The sequence below is a fragment of the Myxine glutinosa genome, chromosome 7 (assembly GCF_964187855.1).
Source record: "Myxine glutinosa chromosome 7, kmMyxGlut1.1, whole genome shotgun sequence".
Lineage (NCBI taxonomy): Eukaryota > Metazoa > Chordata > Myxini > Myxiniformes > Myxinidae > Myxine > Myxine glutinosa.
In genome coordinates this window covers 67239130-67256312 of record NC_136267.1, presented here as the reverse complement: position 1 = coordinate 67256312, position 17183 = coordinate 67239130, and the positions used below count along the sequence as shown (strand labels likewise).

Sequence of the window (17183 nt, the reverse complement as noted above, 5' to 3'; positions counted from 1 at the left end):
TTGAGGAGGTTGAGGAAAGGTGGTGAAGGTGGGCTCAGGTGGAGAGGAGGGGCTGGATGACTAACTGGAGGGAAAGTTCGAGGCATTTATGGAGCATGTGGTTGTAGTTGGGGAGGGTGATTGGGTTTATCATTTCGCCATATTCCTCGACACGATAAACCCATAAACCCTGAGCTGCTGCTGCATTCAAGTCACGTGAGCAATCAGATCGACACAGGTTCGAGTTTGTACGACTAATTCAATAACATAGCATTTTGTGCCAGTACGAAGTTAATTTCGTACAGAAGATTTGTGGATTAAACGAAGATTTTTGTTAATATTTCTTCGTAAAAGGTAAATATTCCACAGTGCCAATCACAATGCCAAATTCCTGCTTTTTCCAGTTTTATAACTCGAACAGGATACGTGCGCATGGAACGTTGATACATCATCTGAATGCTCGGAGATTGACCTCATTTAAATCGTCACACCAGGGGGTTTGCCTTAAAACAGGCTGAATAATCAATATGTCCATTAGAACGTTCGCCGTCATGCGTCCTGTGCGTTCGTCTCCGCGAGGTGGTGGTTGTACTTGAACCTGTACTCTCGACAGTGTTAGGGGTCTTGACAGTTAGAGGTCTTGAGGGGTTAGAGGTCTTGACAGTGTTAGAGGCATTCATGAAAAGTCTTTGGCTAGGAATCATTTTGGAACCGGTCGCCACTCCATCAGAGGGTATAGAAATTTCCACCCTGAGCATCCATTGGAATCAAATAACTGACCGACTTGACTCAAAAGCCGACTCCTCTCCGGCCTTGCTCCCCCAGCTCTGTCTGTGCTCTGTCCCCCAAATATTCCTACAGGTCGCACAAGATCTGCCAGCAACCCTCTTAAGGATGAAACTGCCAAAATCAAGACTTTCCGCTCACCTTCACTCTTTCATTCCTCTTTTCTCCCGCCTCTGGAACAAACTCCCACAATCTCTTTACTACCACACCTCCCTCCAGGTCTTTAAAACGGCTGTTCACCACCATCTCTTATCTTCCCCCATCCAAAACCTTGATCTTTTTTACCCCTGTTAATTCACCCCAGATCCACTTTCTTGAAATACCGACTTCCTTCCTGGAAGTCCTAGAAGTGTCCTTGAAGTTTTATACTTCTCCCACGCCCCCCCACCCCCTTCCCACACCTCCTCCCCCCAAGCCCTCTCCCTCCCACAGATCTCCCGATGTCCCTGCTCTCAAATGTTGTGTTTCTGTGCTTCCCTCTCTCTCCCCATCTTGTGTAACGCTCCCCTTATTATATGTTTTATGTGTCGGTTTGATTTTTTTTTGTGTGATTAATGTTAGCTCTTTCACGAGCCTCGATCTTGTATTCAAAAAAAAATAAAAAATAAAATGCACACGTCTATTGAGGGCCTTGACCAGCCATGCACACAGGATAGATGTCAAAAAAAATCCACCGGCGGACGCGAGAATAAAAACTCATTTGGAAGTGACTTAAAAGCAAATTGGAGTTCCTGTATTTGTGGTGAATGTACATGTGCTGTACTCGTATATACTGATAAAGTGTGTAGCCGCATCATGTTTCGCAAAACAAACATTTCTCAGTGATAATTATCGCTAAACTTGGATTTTCAGAGGAATAATTGTAATGCGTCAATTTATACTGCTCCTATCAAGCGAAATGAATCCCAAAGCAAGGGAACACGTGGTCTCTGGGAGAGGTTATGTTTTCACCCGTTTGTCTGTGAACAGGATATCTCAAAAAGTTATGGACAGATTGAAACAAAACTAGGTGGACAGATTGTGTGTGTGACAAGGATGAAATTATTAGATTTTGGTGAAGATCCGGATTCCATCCGGCTAGTATAATTTTTATGTGATTCTTCACCATTGGGAGATAGGGCCAAAAAAACGATACATAGCACGATATCTCAAAAATCTGAGGACAGATTTGGATGAAACTTGGTGGAGAGATTGTGTGTGTGACAAGAGCGATTCGATTCGATTTTGGTGAAGATCTGAATATGGATTCGGATTTGAGAATTATTGAATTCTTGAAGTGATTCCTCACCATTGGGAGATAGGGCCAAAAACGATACATAGCAGGATATCCCAAAAAGTTGTGGACTGATTCGAACAAAACTTGGTGGACAGATTGGATTTTGGACGAAATTTTGGACAAGGACGAAATGATTAGATTTTGGTGAAGATCCTGAGGCTATAATTTTTTAAAACTGATTCTTCACCATGGATTGATTCATTCATTCATTGATTGACCATTGATATTAATTGATTGATTAATTCATTGACCAGCTAACCCCCGCTCTCGCAGGGAAAATGGCCTTAAAATGCCTGTTGTTGTGTTGTTGATTCATTCATTGAGCATTGATGTTTATTAATTGATTCATTCATTCATTGACCATTGGTTAATCGATTGATTGACCATTGATATTGATTGATTGATTGATTGATTGATTGGGGCCAAAATTATATATAGCACGATATCTCAAAAAGTTATGGACAGATGAGTTGGTTAGGTGACAAGAACAAGCCGATTCGATTTTCCTTCAGTTCCAGATGTAGGTCTGGCCTATCAGGATACAAAATGTAAACTTTTCAGCCTGTTGGAGGTATGCGCCCTACCAAATGTCCTACTAGTTTTTTTAAGTATTTCTACAGATTTCGATAATCGATTTGTTGTTTTTTTTGTATACAAGATCGAGGCTCATTTAAGAACTAACATCAATCACAAAAAAACGGACACACAAAACATACAATAAAGGGAGCGGGAGACAAGATGGGGAGAGAGAGGGAAACACACAAGTACAACAGCAAAGAACAGGTTTATCGGGAGACCTGTGGGAGGGAGAGGACTTGCGGGGAGGAGGCATGGGAAGGCGGTGGTGGGGGGGGGGGGGGGGGGAGGTATAAATCACATGGGCACTGCCAGAACTTCCAGGAAAGAAAGAAGTCGGGATTTCAAAAAAAAGTGTATCTGGGGTGAATTAACGGGGGTAGAAGAGATCAAGGTTTTGGATGGGGGAAGATAAGAGATGGTGGATAACAGCTGTTTTAAAGACCTGGAGGGAGGAGTGGGATTGAAGAGAGTGAGGGAGATTGCAATTATTATTATGAATATTACACACCACAGTTAAGTGCAATTCAAATACCAAACTTGTGATCTTGAGATTATATAATCTATGCCGATGAAAATAGTGGCTGTGATACATAGTAACCCATATACAGGTAAAAGCTTATATTAATCGATGGCTCTACTTGCATCGGTTTATTTTTGACAACAGAATCGGAAATAATTTGCAAAATAATAAAAAGAGAGTTGAATGGGGAAAGTGAAAGAAGAAGGAGAAGCAGAGGAATGTAAGGAGGTTTTTGGCCTAAAGAGGAACAATTTGGTTGTTGTTTGCGAATACATTTCAACTGGGATTCAATTCTGAATTCGACCCACTGATTGCATCACTTACTGAGTCAATCACGCCTATGCTGCGGATGCAGTACCCCTGCTCAATCGGGCAGGAATTTTGAATTTGTTCAGGGTGCCAGTGATAGCTCAATGGTCAGAAAGTCAGTGGCATTATTAGCCTGGGAGGTCAATGACATGAGACCGACCCAGGCCAAATCATACCAAACACTTTAGGAATGGTACGTACTACTTCATCACGACGCTCTACATTTAGAACATAGTGCATGGTGTTATCTCATGAATTTTTCTGTATGTGTGTGTCTTGTGTTGCAGGCCACTCTCAACCAGCATAGAAGAACCACCTATAGAGGCCATTTTCCCCGCAGAGCAGGGGTTGGCCTTTTTTGGGCACCGTGGTCCCCTTTTTGAAGCGATGTTTTATGGGCAGATGCCCTTCCTGCCACCAACCCTGTTAGTCCCCTCTTGTGACACACAGGGAATTACCAGTGAACTGGTACTCAATTTGCCGATCTCGGAAGGATGGCAGGAGGAGTCAACCCCCCTGGCGTTAATTTAGCGATCGACCAGGATTCGAACCCAGGATCCTCGGATCCCAAGCCGGCACCCTAACCGCTAAGCCAACACCAGGCTAACCCTCAACCAGCATAATAACATGTAAAACAAAAGGAAAACTAGAATGAACTTTGACTATATTATCTTTCACAATGTTAATTTGATGTTTTTGTTTTGGGGTACAAGATGGTGGTGATAAACGGACATTGCTGCCTGCATTGGTTAGCGCAGCACTTGAGATGTGCAAAAACCGATCCCCTTACCTACTAACTATTAGCTTACTTTCAATCATCAGAAAGGTCATGGAATCCATCATCGTAGTTGATATAAAATCCTTCCTTTTCTCCAGCAACCTCATCTCAGATCACCAATTTGGATTCATATATGGTCACTACACCTTGGACATGCTACATCTACTTACCCAAGAATGGATGGACGCCCTCAATATCAGACGTGAGATCAGGGCTATCTCTCGCTTTTGATGCACTCTGGCAGCCTGACTTACTCTACAAACTCTCTTCTTGTGGCCTCCAGGGCCAACTCCACACATGGATTACTGACTTCCTCTACTCTCGTAGCCAATGTGTGGCTCTTAATGGAAACCTTTCATCTCCTTCATCTGGCAAGGCTGGAGTGACCCAAGGCGGTGTTCTGGGCCCAGTCCTATTTCTGATCTTCATCAATGATCTCTCTGACTCTTGGAAAATCCACTTGATCTACTTCCAAATGACTCCACCCTCTGCCATGACACCCGTCATCTTTCAGATAGGCCGCCCCTCTCTCTCTTCAGATTTTGACAAAACCAAAAGCTGGTCAAACACATGGAATGTCTTTCAATACAGACAAATCTCACTCAAATCTCTCCTGGACAAACCACATTTTAAAGTTGGCCTCCAAAGCCAGTCACCGAATGGGCATCCTACATCGTACAGAGCCCTTCCTTGGCACACCTGAACTCCTATCCACTTACAAGGCTTTTATCCATAGGTTGATGGAGTGCTGCTCTCTCCTATGAGTTGGGTCAAATTCTTCACACCTTGCTCAGCTTCACACCGTGGAAACCAAGACCTTCAAGGAAACCAAGACCTTCGGAGATTGGAATCTCCAATGATGAAGTTGAGTTGCTGGAGTAATCACTTTGCCATTGCAGACAGGTTGGTGGTCACTGTATTCTACCGCATCCATTCTGGTATTGCACCCTACGCACTTTGCGTGCTTTGTCCTCCACCCCCAGGTTCCTGCAGGGCACACATGATCCACCATCAACCCTCTTATGGTGAAACTCCCAAAATACACAGTCACCATTCACCTTTCACTCATTCATTCCTCTTTTTCCCACATGTGGAACTAGCTTCCAGATTATCTTCATTCTAAATATTCCCTAAAGGTCTTCAATACAGCTGTTCCCCACTAACTAACTCAGATAATCCCAAATCCACAACAATGATCTTTTCTACCCTCGTTAACCCTCTTCCCCCCATTCAAATCTGCAGTTTCTCCTCCAGAGAGTTTCTTACCTCCACAACTGAAGGTGAATGAAGGTTATGTTTTCGCCCCTGTCTGGCTGTTTGTGAACAGGATATCTTTAAAAGTTGTTGACGGATTCGAGTGAAATTTTGTGGACAGGTTGTGTGTGTGACAATAATTAGTTAATTCCATTTTAGTGAAGATTCGTATTCGGATCCGGATCAGATAATTTTTGAAGTGATTCCTCACCATTGAGAGATAGGCCTAAAACCGATATATAGCATGAGATCTAAAAAAGTTATGGACGGATTAGTACCGATCTTGGTGGACAGTTTTGGAGTGTGACAAGGATGGATCAATTCCATTTTGATGAAGACCCGAATCCGGATCCAGATACGAGGATTAAAAATATATATTTAAGTGATTCTTTAACAATGAGTGACATGCCAAAAACGATATATAGCATGATATTTCAAAAGGTTGTGAACGACTTGTGACTAAACTTGGGGGATGAGTTGGTTAGGTAACAAGAACAAGCCAATTCGATTTTGGTTCAGGTCTGGATCCATATCGGACCCATCCGTAGGATACAAAACGTAAACTGTTCAGCCTAGCGGAGGTATGCACTCTACCGAGTGCTATTCTAGTTTCCCTCTGTATCCATCCTATTCACCACATGCATCCTTCTCTGCTCCTCATTCTTCTCGACACCCATTTGACAAGTCTCCCTCTATTTTGTCCTTCAAGTCCGCTGAGGGTGACCCCCCCCCCCCCCTCTCTCTCTCTCTCCCTCTCTCTCTCTGCCGTTCCTTATGTTCTGTTGCATCTTGATCTATTCACTGCTCTAGCTCTTCCACGAGCTTTGACTTTGTATGCAATATTTTATTATTTCAATACAGCACTAATGTAGTACAGTGGAAAACGATGGACCTATGGATGCCAGCCAGCATTCTCACATGCATTCCACTACATCTGAGCACATGTTACCTTTACCTGCACAATGTATGGTGGACTGGTTGACTTCATAACGTGTACATGGTTCTTCGTGCAATTCCCCATTTGCTGTAAATGAGTGATGCTATCAGAATTTTTTTATTGAGAACTAGCCGAATGCACCCGCGTTGCCCGGGTTCTTTTTAATGAACTTACTACTATAATTCAGCTTTTACCCGCTGTCGTAGAAGATTGACTACTATAATTCAGCTCAGCTTTTAATTGCGAGATGGGCCCAGCCTGGCCGAGGCGGCCTCGGCCGGTTTCACCACCTAGCCTATAACCTCCCCGGGGCTCGTCCCGACATTTTTAGTTCTTTTTGAATGAATTTACTACTATAATTCAGCTTTTACTCGCGGCCGTAGAAGATTGACTACTATAATTCAGCTCAGCTTTTAATTGCGAAATTGGCCCAGCCCGGCTGAAGCGGCCTTGACCGGCCTTGCCACCTAGCCTATAACCTTCCCGGGGCCCATCCCGCAATTTTTGGTTCTTTTTGAATGAATTTACTACTATAATTCAGCTTTTAATCGCGGCCGTAGAAGATTGACTATTATAATTCAGCTCAGCTTTTAATTGTGAAATGGCCCCAGCCCGGCCGAGGTGGACCTCGACCTGCCTCGCCACCTAGGCTAAAACGTTTCCGGGGCCCGTCCCGACATTGTTGGTTCTTTTTGAATGAATTTACTACTATAATTCAGCTTTTACCCACGGCCGTAGAAGATTGACTACTATAATTCAGCTCAGCTTTTAATTGCGAAATGAGCCCAGCCCGGCCGAGGTGGGCCTCGACAGGCCTCGCCACCTAGCCTAAAATCTTCCCGGGGCCCGTCCCGACATTTTTTGTGTTAGAGGTTTCCTGCTATCTTTCACTGTTCAGGAGATTAGCGCGTGCAGACAAACAAACAAACAAACAAAAACTTTCTTTTATATGTATAGATAATCCTGAAAAACATGTTTAAAATAGATAGGTGCAATAATGTTTGGATATCCTTTTTTAAAATGTTGCTTTAAAAAAGACCACCAATTTTATTTTCGATTAATGTACAACGCTTTGTACAGTGTGTTGGTGCTTTTGTACAGTGTGTTGGTGCTTTTGTACAGTGTGTTGGTGCTTTTGTACAGTGTGTTGGTGCTGCCAAAGCAGTTTCTTGACCGAGTTGAAACTGTGGATGGGCCGCCACTCTGACACAGGAAATTCGGGCACGATTTTGGAATTTCTTCATGGTGCCGGCGATAACTTGTCCCATCTTCACTAAGGACACCGGGGTCTTTAAAGTCCACCACGTATAATGCCAAGGGACGGCATGTGAAACACTGGGATTCCAGTTTATAGTTGGGCTGGAATTTGAACCCAGGCTAGACACCTCTAGGCTATACTGCCAGCCCGATTTTCTTTAAGGTGCAAGTGATCCTACTACTATGGAATGAAAGGGTTTAATAGGATAATCAAGTAAACATAAACATACCACGTGAAGGAGTAAATATCAGAAATACGAATAATATTTTGAAAACTTCTAATAAAGAATACAACCTTTCCTCAGACATGTCAAATAAATCATGCTTGGAACAGGTTAAAATCAAGCATTGATAAAGAATTGTGAGGGGAGTTCAAAATTAACATTTGACTTTTTCTCACTTGAAATTTAAAAAGGTACATGCTGTAGGGTGCATGAAACATCACCTTTAATTGTCAAGGTGTTCCCCTGCTACACATACACACTTGTCCAGTCGGTGTGGCAGGGCTTTGACACCATCTGTAATGAAATATGTGGGAGATACACAGCCATTGTAGGACATTTAATATAATTTGTAAACTAAGTTCTACCCAGATGTTCTTTGAGTGGTCCAAAAATGTGTAAGTCACAAGGTCACCAGTCTGAGTCATAAGTCCCAGGACACGATTTTAGCTGCTTTTCAAGATTTGTTTATACCTACCATGTAGTTATACTGTTTTCTTTTCAGATAATACAAATAATATATTAAGCCAAGATGGCAGACACCAGTCCACTTACAGTGGGAGAGTGGCTGGTATCAGTGGTGTGGTACCACGAGAGGAGAAACACAAACAAGACGATGAAACAGGTGCAAGAGGACTTTTTTTTTCTTTTTTTGTTTTTTTTGTATACAAGATCGAGGCTCGTGAAAGAGCTAAGAGGAGCGTTTTGTAAAAGGAGCGTTTTGTAAAAACGAGGAGCGTTTTGTAGCGTTTTGTAAAACGCGAGGAGCGTTTTGTAAAACCAGAACTGTAAAAATCAAATCTCCATCTTGGGGAAAAAGGGAATTTCGGACTGGAAGTGTACTCGACAGCAAGCACAGTTGACGACCAAAAATTAATGATTTGGGAATTCAAAACATTAAAACATCCGTTCTCAGATATCCGAAAAAATCATTGCGAAAACGTTCTGCAGAGTTGGTTGTTTCGTATTCATCATTACGTCACACCATGAAAGAAGACTTTCACATGAAACCATATAAACCAACTGTAATTTGTGAATTGTCAGATGCAGATCATGAATACAGGTTGACATCTTGTGACAGATTGCTGAAGCACTTCGATACAATTCCTAAAATATCAAAGGTTATGTTTCGTGATGAGTGTGCTGTTTACCTGTTAATCTCCACTCAATGTTTACTGTGCTATGTTATTATTTCTCATGTTATTATGTAATATTGTTATTACTGCAATATGTTACTACGCCTGGGGCGTATGGCTCACCCTGATAGATAGTATAAACAAATCTTGTGTGACCAGCTCAAACGGTGTCCTGGGAATTATGACTCAGCCTGTCGGCATGAGAGATTAGATAAAACTTATCTGCAGTTCAAGCAGTTGTGATCACATTTGTGGAGTTTAAGTGAGCATTGTCATAAAGTCACACTGTGAGGCAATCTCCTGCATGCTAATAGGCACACTTTATTCCATAACAAGTCGCTGAAGTATGGTTTTTCTCAAATTCAAGAAATTCCACATGAATTAAACCATTAAGTTTCCAAATTTCCATAAGCTTTCCGTCTTGTGGCTGAACATTGACTTTTTTTGCTTTTTGGGGCCAACAATGTATCCAATCCATTATTTTTACTCCGGCATGAAATGATTGGCCTTGGTCTCGTCACATGTCACATTCTTCATCAAGAAATCATCTCCATTCCTCTAGTTCTGTTTCAGCTGCCTTTTGACCAAACGTGAGGTCTTTCAGTACCCACCTTGCACAAGTCATATCGAATTTCAAGTGAGAATGAAATTATTGTTTTCACACTCACAAAATTGACATCCAATCCTTCTGCAATTAAATGTATTGTAATCTGGTGAATCCCCATATTCTGGCGATTCCCCATAAACTGGTGATTCTCTGCAATCTGGTGATTCGCCGCAATCTGGTGATTTTCCATAAACTGGAGATTCTCCCTAAACTGGTGATTCGCTGTAAACTGGCGATTCTCCATAAACTGGTGATTCTCTGTAATCTGGTGATTCTCCGCAATCTGGTGATTCTCCGCAACCTGGTGATTCTCCGCAATCTGGTGATTCTCTGTAATTTGGCGATTCTCCGTAATCTGGTGATTCTCCGCAATGTGGTGATTCTCTGTAATTTGGTAATTCTCCGTAATCTGGTGATGCTCCGTAATTTGGTGATTCTTCGCAATCTGGTGATTATGCATAATCTGGTGATTCTTCTGTAATCTGGTGATTCTCTGCAATCTGGTGATTCTTCGTAATCTGGTGATGCTCCATAATCTGGTGATTCTTCGCAATCTGGTGATTATCCATAATCTGGTGATTCTTCTGTAATTTGGTGATTCTTCGCAATCTGGTGATTATCCATAATCTGGTGATTCTTCGCAATCTGGTGATTCTCTGCAATCTGGTGATTCTTCGTAATCTGGTGATGCTCCATAATCTGGTGATTCTTCGCAATCTGGTGATTATCCATAATCTGGTGATTCTCTGTAATTTGGCGATTCTCCGTAATCTGGTGATGCTCCGTAATTTGGTGATTCTCCGCAATCTGGTGATTCTCTGTAATCTGGTGATTCTCTGTAATCTGGTGATTCTCTGTAATTTGGCGATTCTCCGTAATCTGGTGATGCTCTGTAATCTGGTGATTCTCTGTAATGTGGTGATTCTCCGCAATCTGGTGATTCTCTGTAATTTGGCGATTCTCCGTAATCTGGTGATGCTCCGTAATTTGGTGATTCTCCGCAATCTGGTGATTCTCTGTAATCTGGTGATTCTCTGTAATCTGGTGATTCTCTGTAATGTGGTGATTCTCCGTAATTTGGTGATTCTCTGCAATCTGGTGATTCTCCGTAATCTGGTGATTCTCCGTAATCTGGCGATTCTTCAAAATTAGCAAGTTCAACATGTTTAATGCTGGCTTGAGTGGCAGCAGTTGTTTGACTGCGATGACAGTCAGGATTTCTCACTAATTCAAATACATTTTTGAACTGATTGCTCCATATAAGCACAACTTACGTGAACGACATTCATCACCAAATTATGAAGACAGTCTCCTGTAAATTTCGGTTAGTTTGATTTCCTTCACAAGGAACTTGATCATCAATATTTGTTGCACAGCACACGTGACTATGCCGGCCACCATCTTGGTTTTTCCTGGAATGCCGGGTCCATGCAGCGATGGATGTCACTTCCTGTAAACCTTGCTCAGTGTTAACCAAACCATTGCGCAAAATTGAATGATTTTGTTTTTACCTTTTCTGCAATAAGAATTCCACGTCAACCTTGAACGACCCTCAAATTTTGCATTTGAAGGACCCTTCCACATTGGTGTTATTTTGCCGTGCCAAAACATGCATGTTCTCCAACACTGTGCCTTTTAAACTACCCGTACTTAGTGCTAACGTCGGCGCTTACGTTCTCGTTTAATGTGTCCATCGCATTGACACATCGGAGCTGTAAAGTTGAAATTTACTCGCCGGGCTAAATTGAGGTCACCTTTCAGAGGCGGCGTGTGTTTTGCTTCCAAAATGAACTCGCCTCGGCTCTGCTTGCACACACGGGTCCTTCCTTTCGGCAAAACGAGAACATGCACAAACGCAGGTCCATCCGAATTGGGGAATTAAAAGAGTCGATCGGCTATCGGGTCAGAAACGAGCGGGAATTACGCACATCGCAGGAAAGGGCATTCGGCCTTGGTTTTACATCGATAATTGCATAATTGTCCCGCAGAGCCGAGGGGCTCGCGGGTGAAGGGTACGGTTAAAATGTGGGTGACAAAGGGCAGGTTGTGGGGGAGTCGTGGGCCGCGATCGGCTCCTTTGCTCCGGGGGGCGTTCGTGATGCCGGGGGTGTCGGCGATGGAGTAATCTGAAACCTGGGCCGCATGCCTGCATGGCGAGAGGTAGGGGTCGGGAGAAACAACCGTGGGGTGGGCAGACTTTACAACGGATTTACTGCCCCGGTTACTTTGAGTATGCCGGTAATTTACAACGCTAAAAATCGAACTTCTCCCTCGTGAAAGTCGCTCCGAACGGGCGGGTATCGCGGCTCGCCGGGCCAAGGATCCTCGGTTCCAGGTGTGCGGCACCTGGAAAGGTGTAGCTCGTAGCCTCGGGGGCGGTCGGGGTTTAAGGTCACCTGACATGAATCGGCCGCGGGCGCAAGGCAGATGCACCGGAACAAAGGGCATCTGTTGGATGGTGTTTTACACTTGGGGCCGAGAAGCAAACCCCGTGCGACCACCGAGATTTCGAGGTAACACAAAGGGACAAAGTGAGCTAAGATCGCATTACATGTAGCTTGCAAATTGCGCTCGAAATGCATCTCCGGGCGACATTCTGGCCCCGAGTGTAGCAGCACATTTTGACGTTAAATATTCCCGAAAAATAATACGTCCATAAACTTTTTCCATCCTTTTCTATCAAAGAAAGTGTATTAGTCAAATGTGCAATATATGACAATACATGAATAATTAATACGAATCTTGTTGTTTTATCTCCACGTTCATCGTGAGACCTGAATGGCAAAAGCTGCAAACGTACGAAACTCCAATTGAAATGTATTTTACGTCACAAATTCGTTCTGGAAGTGCAATACCAAGGGAACGGCGAGGGACACGAACCAGTGTTGTGCAACACAAGTGGACAGGAAATCCCGTTACCCCTGGCATTTTACTGGAAGCTCAGAGGTCTCACCGTAAAAGCATCATTGCTGACTCAGCAGACGATAATGTGTCCACACGTGCAACAGGGAGGCCCAAAAATGACGAAACTTTTACAACACCAATCTGCAAAGAAATGAAAACTGTCAACATTTTTGTGCCATCTAACGAAACATTCCAAGCGTGATTGTCTCAAATGCTGCAACAACATGAGGATCATTCACAACTTGTGCTTCACAACAACACTTCCGTAGCTGATATCACCTCCATGCAGTATGGAGTGTCATTAACGACATTATTACGATTTCTTTTTCACGACTTGAAATAATCGTTCAGTTTTACTTTGAATAAAAAATCCACGATACCGCTTATATGTACATCAAACAAATAAAGTAAGCAATTGTATACCAGGAGTACTTGCTGCACATTCTTCCTGCATCGTCAAACCCGAACACAGTGATGCTCTACCTATGGAAATCGTGAAAACTTTAAGCTAAATATGTAGACAACACATAAGTATATATAATTTAATAAAGGTAATGCATACATGGCTATCTACAGTCACGTGAAAAAGTAAGTACACCCCATGTAAAGTTTTGACTTTTTAAACATATTTCAACATACAGCTATTTGATCTTCATTTCAACAATATTGATAGATAAAGGTGATATAATAGAACAAATATCATGAAACATTTACATTTTGTAGTCCATTGTATAATTTAAATAAACATAAATTCAAATTTCGCATGTGGAAAAAGTAAGTACACCCTTGGCTCTAATAGGTGGTATTGCCCCCTTTGGCAGAAAGAACCTCAAGTAGGCGTTTCTTATAACTGTCTACCAGTCTCTGACATCGACTGGGAGAAATTTTTGCCCACTCCTCCATTCAGAATTCTTTCAGCTTTGCGATGTTTGAGGGGTTTCTTGCATGCACAGCTCGTTTCAAATCCCCCCACAACATCTCGATGGGATTTAGATCCGGGCTTTGACTTAGCCATTTCAGAACCCCCCATTTCTTTCTTTTCAGCCATTCCTTGGTGGATTTACTGGTATGTTTAGGGTCATTGTCATGTTGCAAGGTCCACCTTCGGTTGAGCTTCAACTTTCTGACAGATGGCCTCACATTATCCTCAAGCACCCTCTGTTACAATGAAGAATTCATAGTGGATTATATGATGGTGAGCTGCCCAGGCCCTGATGCAGCAAAGCTGCCCCAAACCATAATTTTTCCACCACCATGCTTTACAGTTGGTATCAGGTTCTTGTGGTCAAATGCTGTCTTTGGTTTTCGCCAAACATGTCTTCTGGTACTGTGGCCAAATAGCTCCATCTTTGACTCATCTGTCCAGAGCACATTGTTCCAGAAGTGCTGGTCTTTGCCAAGGTGTTCATTGGCAAACTTTAGTCTTGCCCTGATGTTCTTTCTGGACAGCAAAGGTTTCCTCCTGGCACACCTCCCATGTAGATCAAATTTGTGCAGCTTCTTTCTAATGGTAGACTCGTATACTTTGACATCAACAGTGGCAAGAGCTACCTGTAGGTCCTGTGATGACATTCTGGGGTTCTTAGAGACTTCTTTCAGCATCTTGCGGTCTGCTCTCGGGCTGAACTTGCTGGGGTGGCCTGGCCTGAACAAGTTGGCAGTTGTTTGGAATCTTCTCCACTTGTAGATGATCTTCCAGACAGTTGAATGATTGATTTCAAATTGTTTGGAGATCTTTTTAAATCCCTTCCCAGACTCGTAGGCATCTATAACCTTCTTTCGGAAGGCCTCAGAGAGCTCTTTTGATCTAGGCAAGGTGACGCCGCACACTTCAACAACAAAGAGCAAACCAAACTAAATGTCTGAGGTTTAAATAAGACAGGTTCCTCCAAGATCCTCTCTAACGATGTTCTTATCATTTGCACCTGAGCTGGTGCACCTGATTCTAATTTTAGGTATTTGAAGTAGTGATAAATGTCGGGGTGTACTTACTTTTTCCACATGCGAAATTTGCATTTATGTTTATTTAAATTATACAATGGACTACAAAATGTAAATGTTTCATTATATTTTTTATATTATATCACCTTTATCTATCAATATTGTTGAAATGAAGATCAAATAGCTGTATGTTGAAATATGTTGAAAAAGTCAAAACTTTACATGGGGTGTACTTACTTTTTCACGTGACTGTATATATATATATATATATATATATATATATATATATATATATATATATATATATATATATATATATATATATATATATATATATATATATATATACATACATATATATATCTACACGACCGGTCAAAAGTTTTAGGACACCTCCATTTTTCCAGTTTTTATTGAAATTTACGCAGTTTAATGTCTCAATGTACACTCTGAAATTAAGCATAGAACAAGTAAACAATTGGAGATAAAAAGAAATCATAGAATCATTTTGTTTAACAAAATTTAATTCAAAGTTTTGACTCAGCAAAGTAGCCACCTTTTGCAGATATAACCGCCGAACACACTCGTCGCATTCTTTCTACAATGGAAATGAAATATTGTTCGGGAAGTTCTTCCCAACACTGTTGCAGAAGTTCCCACAAATGTGTTGCACTTGCAGGTTGCTTTGCTTTCACCCTTCTGTCCAGTTCATCCCAAACCAGCTCGATGGGGTTTAAGTCTGGAGACTGTGCTGGCCATTCCATGATTTGAAGCCTACCGTCTTGTTCTTTTCCTCGAAGGTAGTTTTGACATAGACTGGAGGTGTGTTTAGGGTCATTATCTTGCTGTAGGATGAACCCCTGACCAACTAGGCATATACCAGAGGGTATTGCATGGCGCTGCAAAATGCTGTGGTCGCCCTTTTGGTTCAGGGTGCCAGTCACTCTGTGCAAGTCGCCGACTCTGGATCCAGCAAAAGAGCCCCAGACCATCACGCTTCCTCCTCCATGTTTGACAGTTGGTGTCACACACTGAGGAACCATCCTTTCGCCTACACGACGGTGTACAAAAACCCTGCGTGATGAAACAAAGATTTCAATTTTTGATTCATCGTTCCATAAGACCTTCTTCCAGTCTTCAGTAGTCCACTGGCGATGCTTCATGGCCTAGGCAAGCCTCTTTTTCTTATTTTGCCATCTTAGCAACGGCTTTCTTACTGCCACTCGACCTGTCAAACTTGCAGCTCGAAGTCTTCTCTTCACAGTTGAAACTGAGACTTGCTTACTTCGACCATTGTTAAGCTGTGCTTGAAGCTGTTGTCCTGTGAGTCACCTATCACGCAAGCTGTTGACTTTCAGAAACTTGTCTTCTGATTCTGTTGTGGCTTTGGGTCTGCCAGACCTCTTCCTGTCAGCGTTTCCTCCAGTTTCCAGTGCCTTTTGTTGGTGTAGGAAACTGTACTCACTGACTCCTTGGCTTTCTTTGCAATTTCTCTAAAGGAAAGAACTACACTTTTATGGGCTATAACGGTCTGTCTGTCTTTACTGCTTACCTTTGTACAATTTCAGGTTATTCACTGGACTTGAATTGCTTAAATGTCAATAAAAACTGGAAAAATTGAAGTGTTCTAAAACTTTTGACTGGTTGTATATATATACATACATATATATATATATATATATATATATATATATATATATATATATATATATATATATATATATTGTTGCGGATGTGAGGATTGCATTTTTTTTGATTGTGTTGTATTATATTGGAGATGGTGATGAACATTGTTGGATATGGCCCCTCCTGCCTCCAGAGTTGTATAAAGGTAAAAAGGGCGTCCCATAATTAGTCCAAAAGCATACACGTCAGCCAATCATAGAATACCCCTGTTCGATAGTTATATCTTATTATGTGTTTTAGGGTAAGGCTGTGTCTCCCATTAATTGAAATACTCCATTGCACCAGTGAAAGAGATAGATTCCCTTCAATTCCCATTCCCAAAACCTCCATTCCCCCTTTCGTCGATTGGCAATTACCTCCCCTCCAATTGCCGCTATTGACCACGAGGCAGGGTTGGTGAAGAAAGGCGTGTCTCCACCTCGTCATAGAGGGGAGGAGTGAGCCAGCCCCACTCGACCAACCATGAGCCAGGGGTTTGGCTTGAGATGGCGGAGAGAGAACGTTTGGGGGAGGTTCGGAAAGGTTGAGGGGCGGGGCCTATATAACCCGCCGGCGGGGCGTTCCCAAGTGCAGACGAGAGGGAGTCCAAGCAGTTGGGTCCAAGAGATGCGCTTTGAGTTGGGTCCAAGAGATGCGCTTTGAGTTGAGTCCAAGAGAGGCGCTTTGAGTTGGGTCCAAGAGATGCGCTTTGAGTTGAGTCCAAGAGAGGCGCTTTGAGTTGAGTCCGAGAGAAGTCCAGAGTTGAGCTGCAGCTCGAGCCACCGAAACTGCGTTTACAGCAGCTCGAGCCACCGAAACTGCAGCCACAGCAGCGTGGGCCTGGATGGCAGTTTGGAGCAGGGCCGCAAAGGAACGGCGGCTGCCCAACGAGCCGATCGTGCTGCAGGACCAGTTGGACCTCCCTATCCCGCCAGCCATCCACCTGCCATCCCTATCATCATTCCCCGTGTAAGTGTGCTCGTAGTCTGTCTTTTGTCTTGTCCTTGAGAATAAGTTAAGCCTGTTAGATAAGC

The 17183-nt window shown here is 42.8% G+C and overlaps 1 long non-coding RNA gene across 6 annotated transcripts in view; it reads right to left on the bottom strand.

Moving 5' to 3' along the window:
- Positions 1 to 17183, bottom strand: part of LOC137418461 (uncharacterized) — a 168975-nt gene that overhangs the window by 19569 nt on the left and 132223 nt on the right. For all 6 annotated transcript variants that reach the window (XR_013624093.1, XR_010982641.2, XR_013624094.1 and 3 more), the window contains 2 exons: positions 12593 to 12684; positions 8121 to 8193 (listed from right to left, as the gene is read on the bottom strand). This is a non-coding gene — a long non-coding RNA (uncharacterized LOC137418461). The remainder of the gene's footprint in view (positions 1 to 8120; positions 8194 to 12592; positions 12685 to 17183) is intronic.